Source organism: Mytilus galloprovincialis, chromosome 1, assembly GCF_965363235.1.
Source record: "Mytilus galloprovincialis chromosome 1, xbMytGall1.hap1.1, whole genome shotgun sequence".
Classification (NCBI taxonomy): Eukaryota; Metazoa; Mollusca; class Bivalvia; order Mytilida; family Mytilidae; genus Mytilus; species Mytilus galloprovincialis.
Window position 1 is genome coordinate 106,213,670 of NC_134838.1, and position 13,594 is coordinate 106,227,263.

The following is a 13,594-nucleotide window of genomic DNA, read 5'->3' on the forward strand; positions in this document are numbered from 1 at the left end:
TGTTATCCGTTGGGAGTCCGTTGATGTAATGACCGAATAAAACGGACGTGTAACGGATGCATAACGGACACACACCGGATATGCAACGTACGAGAAACGGACACGTACCGGACAAAACGGATGTCGAACGTACATCCAACGGACGAGTACCGCATAAAACGGACACCTAACGGAAGCGTACCGGATAAAACGGATGAACAAGATATACGAAAAAATCAAAGGCGACAATAATAATACACGTAAATCGCATATATATTCAAAAGGTTTCTGTGTAACTGGTTTTGGTTTATTCTTCAAAATTCCACCAAAGGGCAGTGTCTGGCCTGAATAAGAACTGCTTGATTGTGAAGACGTGCCTATACTCTAAGATCAATTATGAATAATAAGAATTCATGAACCTTAAGAAATCTGACATACCAATAATTGGCATTTCTGACGCGAAATTTTCAATTTGCATTTATCCGTTTCAGATCCGTTCATCATCCGTTTTATCCGTTATACGTCCGGTAGAAGTCTGTTTCTCATCCGTTCAACATCCGTTTTATCCGTTAAACGTCCGGTAGAAGTCCGTTGGTGAATTTATCTTCAAGACCTCCAACGGATGTATAACGGACACGTAACGGATACAAAACGGAAACGAAACGGACGAGTACCGTACAAAACGGACGCCTAACGGACGTTCAACGGACATTTTATCCGTTGGACGTCCGTTCAAAGTTTTGAACATGCTCAAAATTTTCCACCGGACAGAACGGACGCCGACGGATAAAACGTACGCTTAACGGACATGCAACGGATATGGACGGACGTCTAACGGATAAGAACGGACGTCTAACGGACATGAACGGATTGAAAAAAAGTTATCCGTTTGGCGTCCGTTCGAGCTATCCGGTAAGGTGTGACCGAGGCTTAAATCGGATTAGAGCCCCCAGGGAACACTTTGTAAAATTGTGATATTAATTGATCTTTGAAGTTGTCGAATATGAAAAGATCGTTTAATTCCAACAGTTCCTTTTAGTATTTCTTTTATTGCATGTTAGAACATACTCGCCCCTTCGCGTCCAATGAAAAGTCATTTTTTGCCCTCTAATTATCATAGTACATGGTTTTCCATGCACTATGAAATGCTATACATGAATGACTTTTCATTGTCAGTTAATTATGAAAGTGAACAGCTGAATAGCTGCACTACCGAAGTGTACAATCCCCTAAGGCATTTTTCTTGGGAAAATAGCCTACTGATTAAAGATGATAGAGCAAAGATTAAAATAAAAACATTTTGAAATTTGCAAAATTTCATGCATTTTCTATGGTACACATATATAGTAAGAATACACAAAAAAAAATGGTAAGGATAAATAAAATATTTATTTAATTTATATACCTCTACAAGAGACCAAATGAAACAGAAGTAAACAATTATACATAAAAAAGAAGATGTGGTATGATTGCCAATGAAACAACTATTCACAAGAGACCAAATGACACATACATTAACAAATATAGATCACCGTACGGCCTTCAACAATGAGCAAAGTCATACCGCATAGTCAGCTTTAAAAGGACCCGAGAAAACAAATGTTTAACAATTCAAACGAGAAATCAAACGGCCTAATTTATGAACAAAAAACGAACATATTACACAGCAACGACAACCACCGAATTGCATGCTCCAACACTCCCCTTATCTTGAGACATTGGTGCAACAGAACGATAAAAAACTGTACAAAACATACATAAACAAGCAACAAATAATCTAAGACTAAATTATCAATCACTACACATCCAGTATCCGTTACCGTACGGCCGGAAGCATTTTTTTTTTTTGCTTTTTTTCATAATTTTGTTCTCTATTTTTCATAATAATGTATTATAGATTACAATGTTGCGATCTTGAATAAAAATTATCATTTTATATTTTGATAGCTATTAAGAGTTTATATATCGTGAGTCATTAATCTTATATAAAAGTACAAAACGCAGCTTATTATCACCGATACAGTTTATTCAAAATTCTTAGGCAACTTGCATTAATTGTCCAAAGCTTAAGTAACAAATCGAAAATACTAGTAGTGCACAATATTCACCAAGCCAGTTCCCACAGTTAAACACTATATAGATCACGACGCAACGTGATGTACCCAATTTGTATCAGCTCCGTTTTCGTTGAAAAAGTGGACAGATATACGACTGACTATTTCATCTGCTAAGACAGCATACCACGAAAACTGGCTTCGGCTTTAGTGATATACAGACAGAACGACTAGGTAGATATATGGTTCTTCGCACTAGAAGACAACCGCTTTTCGTGACTTTTTACATAAATAAAACTTGGCTGTTTTGCATCGGTTTAGATTTTAACATCTACATGTAACACAAATACAAAAATATATCAAGTAATAGAATCTATAATACTAAAATTACGAGGTCCAATTTGTCAGCCGTCATCACGTAAAAACGACGAATCAAAAAATTCAACTTTATATATAACTAATATAGTACAAAGGTGTAGATTAAAATTACACCACTCCAGGCCCTTTTGTTTTCCACGTAATTAATATTGCCAATAATTAAGAAGTTCCGGGTCGAGTCCGATACCGATACCAATAGTATATTCACCTGTTACCGATTATCTTATCTGTACGTTCCGCATCTGACAGGCGCACCACCAAACGGTGTATTCAAATATAGTATTACACGGGTCATAATCACAGGGTTGACACTACTTAATTGTCAAATGGTTACCTATTGTAGTATTTTAATCAGTTAGACTTTCTAAGATAACAATACGAATACTAAAAATCTGGACTAAAATAAAGTGTATAGGACTATAGATACAGTTTTCAATTTGTTAACGGGCATGACGTAAAACAGCGAATCAAAGAATTCAATATTTATAACTAATATAGGACAATGCTGTTGATAAAAAAATACTCCATTCCAGGACCTTTTGTTTTGCAAATAATTAATATTATCAATAATTGATAAGTTCCAGTTCGACGGGTTCAAACAGAAAGATTTGAAAGCAGAAAAAACTGTGTATCTTATAATCAGCATGACTTTATCAGATGACAATACTAATACTAAAATAAGTCTTGCGCATAGTTATATACTTTAATTCAGTCACGGACCCGCGATATACGGGTGTGTTCTAGTAAATTACTAAAATGAGGTACAGTTGATATATAGTGAACATTTCGATTTTTCATGTTACTTCTAATAAAAAAAAATAATTTCGAGATTATTTCTTCATAATTTTTTATGAAATTTACAGTTTGATTAGAATTTCCCTTGTTTATTTAAGGATTTTTTTGTTAAATAACCTTTTTAATTTTGGTAATCAAATACGGATGAAAATAATTACGTAACCGTTTCGGGTTATACTCGACCAAAAATATATGGTTTGTTAATGTTTTGATATAAATATTTTTTAAAAATATCCCTTTTTACAATATTTCAGTTAAGACCTGATAAAGGTGAATTACAGGTAATTATCACGCTGCAAGTCCTTATGAGGACCCCCTAATCCTTTATGTTGTTTTAGTCTAATTATCAAATGTTGGAGAAACGTGACTAAACCCTTACAAGTTCGGTGTCTTCCTTGAATGCCAACATTTTACATGTTACCTATTCCTTGAATGCCAACAAAAATATTTCAATAGATGTTTATATAATAACAATAGGTGTTTTTACAAGTATTTAACTGTTAAAAACAATTAGTGAACTTGATAGAATTGCAACATTATATCACTTTTTATATGAAAATTGTAGGTTTTAGGGTTAGAATTATTATGAATTTTAAAATAAAAAAAAAAAAAATTAAAAAATAATAAAATTAAAACTTTTTACTAAAAAAAAGATATATTGGTAATTAAAATGTTAATTAACATAAGACATAAAAATGTATTAGAAATATTGAAGAAATTTTAGTTAAATACAATTATTTCAATCTAAAAAAAGGACATAAAAGATTTATTTAATTCCATGTCATTTTAAATTATATGGTTAATCATACCACATCTTCTTTTTTATATTATGTTGACCCTGTGATGCTACACTTTTCAAAGTTTCATTTTACAGGAATCCATGCGCGTAGCTACGTTTACGTCAAAACGCCCGGGCGTACACTTGAATTTGGTAAAACAAAATATTTTCATCTAGATATTATTAAAAGAATTGGTTAACAGTACATCAACCTTCTAAGTCTTTCTTCAATTGGTTGTAATTTAGAATAAAAATGACAAAATTGGTGTCATATTTTTATATTTGTTCATTTTCTGTCAATCGTATGATTTTACGATAGCTGGACAAAAACTTTTTATGGTCAAAAGAGTATCCAGCGCATCATGACGAAATTATATATGATAAATTTTCCCGTAATTCATGGATTTTTAAAAGGAATTTCTTGAAGTATTTACACTCTGAGGTTAAAATTTGGTACATATAAATTATTTGTAAAACCGTGTTCAAAGTTAATGAAACTTTCTTGGAGGAAAACGCGTATAGCGCAAGAATAAATTTCCATCCTGGTATCTATATATGATGTCGAGTTAATTTACATGATAAATTAATAAACCTCCATATTTTGTCATGAAACTTGTGCAGAAATTAAATGAAAATATTTCTTTTGTTTAAATCCTGTAATGGACTGATAAATGAATAAACTTTTCGCGGGGAGAAATTTCAGTCGAGAACCACGGTTCTATTTACACACTTTAATATTGCACCTGAACAACTCAAAAAATAAATAATTTCATGTTCATTTACGATTCTAAATAAACAATGAATAGATTAAACATAAAAAAGGAACCATTTTGAATCTAAAGAATGTTGTTATTGATATGAGTTTTCAATGACAGGAATGGTATGTCATTCTCGATAACTTTAAAACTTCCGGAGGCTAAGCAACCGCTCATCTACATTGGCCTGGATCCAAAAGGGCCTTCAGAACCTGACCGAGGTTCGGGCGTACACTTGAAAATGACCTAGCTACGCCACTGGAATCCATATCTGTTCAATTAGTAACAGCAACAAATGATTTTCAACAACTTGACAAACAGGAATTAGATTAAGCTACCTGCAATTTACCTATCTGTTTAATTAGTATGATTGTTTTGATAAGCATGCAATTTTGTTGTGATAACTACTTACACCTATTCCTCGAATGCCAACATAAATTGGTAAATTGTCGGTAGATCAAAGGATGTTGGCATTCAAGGAATAAACCACAGGTTCTTACATTTGAGGGAATTATTTTCTTTTTCCTTAAAAAAAAACACAATGCCAGACTGCTGATATATAAAGCAAAGGATTGTTTTCGGAGAAACACAATACATTTAAATTTAAAACCCTCCATCCTTTATGGGTGCATTTTACATAGATAAATTAAATCGTATAATATAAACAAAATGAAGATGTTAAATTTGATGTATGCCTTTTTGTGCTTCTTCGTTACATTTGTTGTTTTTATAGTGATTTAGATGATAACACAATGTTGACTGCTGTACCCTTATTTTTTTTACCTTTTTACCTATTGTGTGGGTTTGTTTTGTTCACGCATCGGTGACAATATAATGGAATTTGATGCGACTGTCATACAAGTGAAAGGTTTAGCTAGCTATAAAACCAGGTTCAATCCACCATTTTCTACATTTGAAAATGCCTGTACCAAGTCAGGAATATGACAGTTCTTGTCCATTCGTTTTTAATGCGTTTTGTTATTTGATATTGCCATGTGATAATAGACTTTCCGAATTGATTTTCCTCTGAGTTCAGTATTTTTGTGATTTTACTTTTTATCAATAAAAGGTAAACATTTAATGTTGAATGGTCTGAATTCAAGTATTCGTACAGAAATCTAATTTCAAAAAGAGGGTTTATATAACATTGTGTTACTTTTTAAAATAAAAAAAATCTTAAGATAGAATCTACAATGTATATATTAAATTTTACCTGAAGCAGAAGAAATTTATTTCTATTCCGTTATATTTGGAATTTCCCTATTCTATTTCTATCTTTAGACTTGTGGTACAAGTTTGGCTAGTATGTAAATCAGAAGTGGTCTGATGTTACTGTTGTTTTCTGCACGAATATTTCGAGGTGGGGTTTTATAAGTCCTGATTACGTTTGATTATTATCGATGTGCTCGAGTAACTTTGATAGAAGAAGTTAACGTTAAGCTCTGCATAATATATTACAGTTATGTTTGTATTGATATGTATTTAGAGGACATTGTGAATGTATATAGATGGAATTGTGGTATATTTTTGTAAATTGTAAAATGTTCACAAGATATTAAATGTTGTTTCACTGAGAAAATAAGAAAGTTACTGCGAGCAAACAAACCTAAATTATGACTTGTCTCTTATTTAGCCATGTATTTAGTATAGAAATGTTTTGAATTCGGACGAATTCATGAGGGAGAATTTAAAAACAATTAATCCTTCACAAACTACGTCAGTGCTATCTCATTTCATCCATTGAAATGATCATTACCTATGTTTTATATTTAGTTCATTACAAAAACTATACTCTTATTTAGGTTTGAATATTACAATGGCAAAGGATAGTTTTGTAAGGTCACTCGAAAGTGTGAACATGTTCTAAATTGGTCAGACAATACTTGGTCATGTTTTATGAAGATTTAAACATTCGCCTTGGGCTTAAATCTTCATAACACATGACCAAGTATTGTCTAACCTATAATAATTAGTGGGAATAGATGGAATACTTTCAATATAAAGAAAACATTGTGATAAAGTATTTACCAAAAGGATTAACCTTGGGAGATATAATTTATTTCGTGGTTTGAAATATAATTGGTTTCTTTTTAGATTTTGTTTGTATTGTTGAACATTAAACTGACCAGGCAAATAGAATCAAACAGTATGTAATAAATGATTCAACAAAAAGAATCACATGATAAATTTTACAAAGGACAGTGTTTCATTGCAGCACTTTGTATATCGACGTTTATTAATTTTCACAGATTTTCATGGCAAACCAATTAATATAATGTAAGAATGATGCTGCGTCACATCACTAGACCAGGTCATATATATTACTGTCGATATTTTGTTAAAAAATAATTCTAACACAAAAGCATGTGTATATCACTTTTTTTTTACTTGAAGCGAGTAGTATGCTGTAAACAAGTTGGAACATGTATCTCCATCAACAAAGACAAAATTATATAGAATTTATAAGGTTTAGATAGTATCATCGCTATAAATGGTTTAGGCAGCTACAAAAAATTAAGGTTCATACGGGTACTCATATATAGGAAGATGTGGTATGCGTGCCAATGAGACAACCCTCCATCCAAGTCACAATCCACAAAAGTTAACCATTATAGGTCAAGGTACGGTCCTCAATACGGAGCCTAGCTTCACACCGAACAGCAAGCAATAAAGGGCCCCAAAAATTACTAGTGTAAAACCATTCCCACTGCATATCAAAAGGTGTATTATCTGTTGAAGTAGAGAGTGCTAGACTATTTGAAATGTTCCGATAAATTCAAACAAACAAATCTAAAACTGCAGTCCCTTTAATCTGGAAAAAAAAACATTTTAAAGAAATAAGTCAAATAACAAAAATACTGAACTCCAAGGAAAATTCAAATCGAAAAGTCCCTTATCAAATGGCAAAATCAAACATCAAACTAATTGAAAACAACTGTCATATTCTAGACCTAGAAGAGGCATTACCTTATGTAGAAAATGGTAGATTAAACACGGTTTTATCGCTATCTAAAAACCCTTGAAGGAGCCCTTGTATAGAAGGGGGAATGTATTCTGTTACTGTCAAGTAGAAAATGTAATATATATTGAATGTAAAGATTTTACAGGGATTGAGAGGTAGAAAATAAAAGCAACAGTAGTATACTGCTGTTGCTTAAGTCATAAATCGATTGAGAGAAAACAAATCCGGGTTACAAGCTTAAACCAAGTTAAACACACCAACTATAAAAGGAAAACAACGAAACAACAAAAACACTTTAGTGCAACACAAAAACAAAACGAATGACAATGTAACACACACTGCAGAGAAATGAACTATAAGATAACAAATACCATTTTCCTGACTTGGTATAGGACATTTTAAGAAAAAAAATGGTTGGTTGAACCTGGTTTTGTGGCTAACCAAACCTCGCACTTTCATTACAATGTTAAATATAACACTAAAAGGGCAATATTACATGATAAGAATACAGTATAAATAAATGCAAGAACATTCAAGACAGAGAAATACACATATAAACAATGCAATAATACATTTCAACATGCTAATAGTTATCAAATATGCCAGGCTTATAATTTATTATACGTTACAGGTGCATTTCATCTACATAATACTCATCAGTGAAGCTCAGATCAAGATAGTCAGAAAGCCAAACAGCTATAAAGCTAAAGAGCTTTGATGACCCGAAATTCAAAAATGTAGTGCCAAATACGGATAAGGTTATCTATGTCTGGGATAATTAAATCCTTTGTAGTATTTACAATAATTCATACTTTTGCAAACAGTAAACCTATAAAAAAAAAAATGACCATATAATTTGTATTCATGTCAACACCGAAGTGCTGACTAGCCACTGAATAAAAACGAACACGTAAAACAACATAGGGCAGCACATAAATACAGCACAACAGAACCCCGCATTGTCTATCACACGACTTGATCGGCGCCACAAAAGTGACGTCATAGGTAAATTTCTAAATTTTTTATATACAAAATGTAGTTCAAGAATAGGATTGAAATTATCGTATTTGATGTATTTTATAACAATTGCAAGACTATTAATAAAGAATTGTGAAGTTGTCGAGTGATGAATCTGAAAACGCATCAGACGGTACAGCAGACTTATATAAACTCTGAAACCAAATTTCAGAAATCCTTGTATTGTAGTGCCTGAGAAAAATGTGACGAAAATTTTCAATTTGGCTATCATGTGTTAAAAAGTGTTCGGTAAACAGGAAGTTGTCGAGTGATGAATCTGAAAACGCATTACACGGTATAGCAGACTTATATGAACCCTGAAAACCATATTTCAGAAATCCTTGTACTGTAGTTCCTGAGAAAATTGTGACGAAAAATATGGGACGAACGGACTAACGGACTGACGGATGGATGGACAAACAGAGGTAAAACAGTATACCCTCCTTTTTTTCAAAGCGGGGGTATAAAAAAAAAATAGAACTACAACTACAAACGGTAAGACATTAAACAATATCCGATTAGAATTACAAATACAACATTATATATAAGTCAGGAATATTATCTGATGTACAGTAGTTGTCGTCTGTTTATGTAGTTCATACGTGTTTCTCGTTTCTCGTTTTTATATAGATTAGACTGTTATTTTTCCCGTTTAAATGGTTTTACACTAGTATTTTTTTGGGGACCCTTTATAGCTTGCTGTTCGGTGTGAGCCAAGGCTCCATGGTGAAGGCCGTACCTTGACCTATAATGGTTTACTTTTATAAATTATAACTTGGATGGAGAGTTGTCCCATTGGTACTCATACTATACATGTATCTTCCGATATCTACCACAACCAAATACATGATAACAAATACCGTAAACTGCAAAAATTAAGATTTTGAAATAATCTACGAAAGTTTTAGTACTACGTAAAGATAAAAGTGCAAAAATAAATTCAAAGAAACACGAAGAATTTCCCAGTTAATTATATATAATGGCTTAATTGATAACCATGAAATATAAAGAGCAACCAATTGGAAGAAAATGTTTCACCTGTGGCGGATATGGTCATTTTTCAAAAGATTGTTCGCAAATGTAAAGAGACTCAAGGGGCTCCTGCCGAACAAGTCCAAACATTCTAGAAAAAATGAACAATATTGATGTTTCTCAAAATACTGTTATTGGAACACAAAAGAAACAGTCGTACAAATAGTATACATGAGAATGAAACAAAAATAATGATTTAAAAAAAAAAATAAATGCCTGAAAGAGAAATAAAAAATTAAAGATTTTGAACAAATCTACGACAGTTTTAGTACTTCATAAAGGTTAAACTGCAAAAAAAAAACACGTTATATTTTATTACACGTTTATTACATGTAACGTCTGTATACCATTGCATAATATTCATTTTCATCCAGTCTTGTGCAAAGTTATTTGTTTTAGTTCTAACCAGCCGAAGTTATCAATTTTCAAAATCATCCTTTCTCGTAGAAAATCAAATGGTCGTGCCCCAATGAAACGTTTTTAAAAGAAGTAAAAGACCACAAATTATTTTGTATGTTTTCAAGAAACGGGTATGAACGCTATCTCCTTTATTCTATATACTAAAGAAATCAACGAAAAATGACAATGGGCCAAGTACCTATTTTGAAGTATTTAACGCATTGCAGACTGAAGCATATAATGTATTGATTTCGCTCATTGTTGAAGCCCATACGGTAGCTTACAGTTGTTAACTTCTATGTATTTGATCTCTAGTGGATATTTGTCTCATTGGTTATCTTACCACATCTTCTTATTTTTTGCATTAGTCGCCAAAGAATATTACGTATTACAGTACAGAACAGTCAGGATTCTACTTCGTCCAAATTATCTCCCCATTACGCCAGTTCTACCCATTACGCCAGTTCATTTTCACAATCGTAGAAATGGAAGCCATTGTAGGGATGACGCGCTGTCAGTTTTGCTCTTGAAAACTGATAAATTTATCCACATAGCACTATTACGATCCTTATATGTCAGTTGTATTTTAAAAAACTTTTTTTTCTTTTTTTTTCTTTTTTTTTTAATCATTTATAACTTCCAATTTACAAATATAATAGCAATTTATAATATATGAATCTATAGATATTATCTAATCAATCCATCTTTCGATCTATCGATCGATCGAGAGAGATTTTTGTACTTAACTTAGTAATCTATCAAAAACATTGCCTTTTGATATTTTTGCAATGTTACCAAACAAAAAAAACTTCAAACTTCTTTTGTAAAAAGTACACTAATTTCATTGGTCAAAAACCAATTTTCAATCTGTTCTGATAATAATTGTGTATGTTCACATTCCCAAAATAAATGTTCTAATGCTTCAATTTCTCTATTACAAAATGTACAATTTGGATTATCATAAATCTTAGTTTTATGAAGAAACTTAGAACATGTAGAACTTAACACTGAACACAGTCCATCTGTAATAAAATTATTAAAATTGAGAATGGACATGGGAATGTGCCAAAGAGACAACAACCCGACCATAGAAAAGACAACAGCAGAAGTTCACCAACAGGTCTTCAATGCAGCGAGAAATTCCAACACCTGAAAGCTGCCCCCTAAGCAAATATATATACTAGTTCACTGATAATGAACGCCATACTAAACTCCAAATTGTACACAAGAAACTATAATTAAAATTAATACAAGACTAACAAAGGCCAGAGGCTCCTGACTTGGGACAGGCGCAAAAATGCGGCGGGGTTAAACATGTTTATGAGATCTCAAACCTCCTCTTATACCGCTAGTCAATGTAGAAAAGAAAACGCATAACAATGCGCACATTAAAATTCAGTTCAAGAGAATTTCGAGTCTGATGTCAGAAGATGTAACCAAAGAAAATTAAAAAAATGACAATAATACATAAATAACAACAGACTACTAGCAGTTAACTGTCATGGCAGCTCCAGACTTCAATTAAACTGATTTAAAGATTATGTCTTCATCATATGAATATCAGACACAATCCTTCCAGTTAGGGGTTTCGTATCATACCATCATGACATATATGAGAAGAACATAACCCGTGTCATGCCAACAACTGGTTTTCAAATAAATGTGTTTAGTTCCGATGCAAAGACCCTATAAGTGAATCAATATTAACGCCAAAATATGCAATCTTTGCCTGTCCCTCTGGTATCTTTCGTCCCTCTTTTAATGACCTGACAACAGTATCGTAACTATATCCCTTCTTAATAAGGAATACTGACATTTTTGTGCTTTATAATATCTCCATAAAAAATGGATATTAGTACTAGTATTATTAAAAAAAAATAGTATCATCCATGCTGAATTATTGATTTATTCATCACTAGTTCCAGAGTCTCAAGAGTAAGTTTTCACCCGAGTTTCAGTGTAAACAATCTAATTAAAAACCGATCTCTCATCGGTCCGTTTTCTGATATGTCGCGTGGGAGATCTAACGAAACCCGCTTTGAGGTCATATGTGAGTGAACTAGAAGTTACGAATTCATAATGATATGCAAATGACTTGACGACCTATTAATAAGCCAATCAAAAAAGTTTATGAATTATTTTGACTGACTATTTCGTCGTATTTTAAATGAGTTACATTTCATTGGTCGAAAAAGACACACCTACGAGGTCACTCACCTCAAAACGGGTTTCGTTAGATCTCCCACGCGACATATCAGGAAACGGGAGCGATGAGAGATCGGTTTTTAATTAGATTGCAGTGTCAGAGTTCTCATTGCTATTCAGATCATTCATTCGTTGTGTGATCAGGTGCATCACACAGTTTTAGTAACAAGAGGCCATTCAATCAGGCTCTTGTTACACAACCCTACAAGTCACCCAACTTTCCCCGATGGCATATACACAAGAACTGAGTGTATGATATGGAACGAATAGAATATTCACAGTGTGGGAACGGAACTGTACGGTTTTTTTATTTAATATTTTGTTCATTCGGGAGACAGTCAAGTGGGGCTCTGCCAACATCCGAAAAAAAACCCAACAAATTGCTGAATGAAAGTTTTGATTAACGCACACGTTTCAATATCAAGTTTCTGCTTCAAGACTTGGCGACGAAAACATTATACATATATATAGAAACCAATCAAATACAAAACGACATATGCAGCAAGACATTTTTCCTTAAATGGTTGAAGTCCGAGTGAATTGCTCAAAATTTTCCATCAAAAGCGAATAAAATTTAGTATGAAATTCAAAACAGTGTAGCTGTGGCCATTGATTGACACATTAAAATCATTCATTGACTGGGACAATTTAGGTGAACGTTTGTATGTAACGACCAATGCTCACTATGTACTTTTTAAAGACACTTAAACTATGGGGTCACCAAAGGTTCTCAACACCTAAATAAAGTAATTCGAAAAATTAATCAGAAATAACACGATATTTTGATTTATATCAATTATATAAATCAAAACACAAAGGTTATTCCTGATTAATTTTTCGAATTATTTTATAATTAAAGGCGTTAAGAAACCTTTGTTGACCCCACAGTTTAAATGTCTATCGTAGGTACGTCATGAACAGTGGTTGTTACAGACAAACGTTCACGTAAATTGTCCCAGTCAATGGATGATTTTGATGGGTCAATCAATGGCCACAGCTACACTGTTTTGAATTTCATACTAAAAAAAAAAAATGAAAAAAAGACCATTGTCACTACAACAATTTTTACAATTAACCTTTTCCTGATATATAGTCTAACCATTCCGAAAGTTTGATAACCATCGTCAGTAGAAAATTAAATAAATCAATATTCTTGATGTTGGTAAATGTCATTGACTGTACAATTGCTTGCTTGCTTACTGTACAATCACTTGGTGCTTTTCTGTACAATCACTTGGAC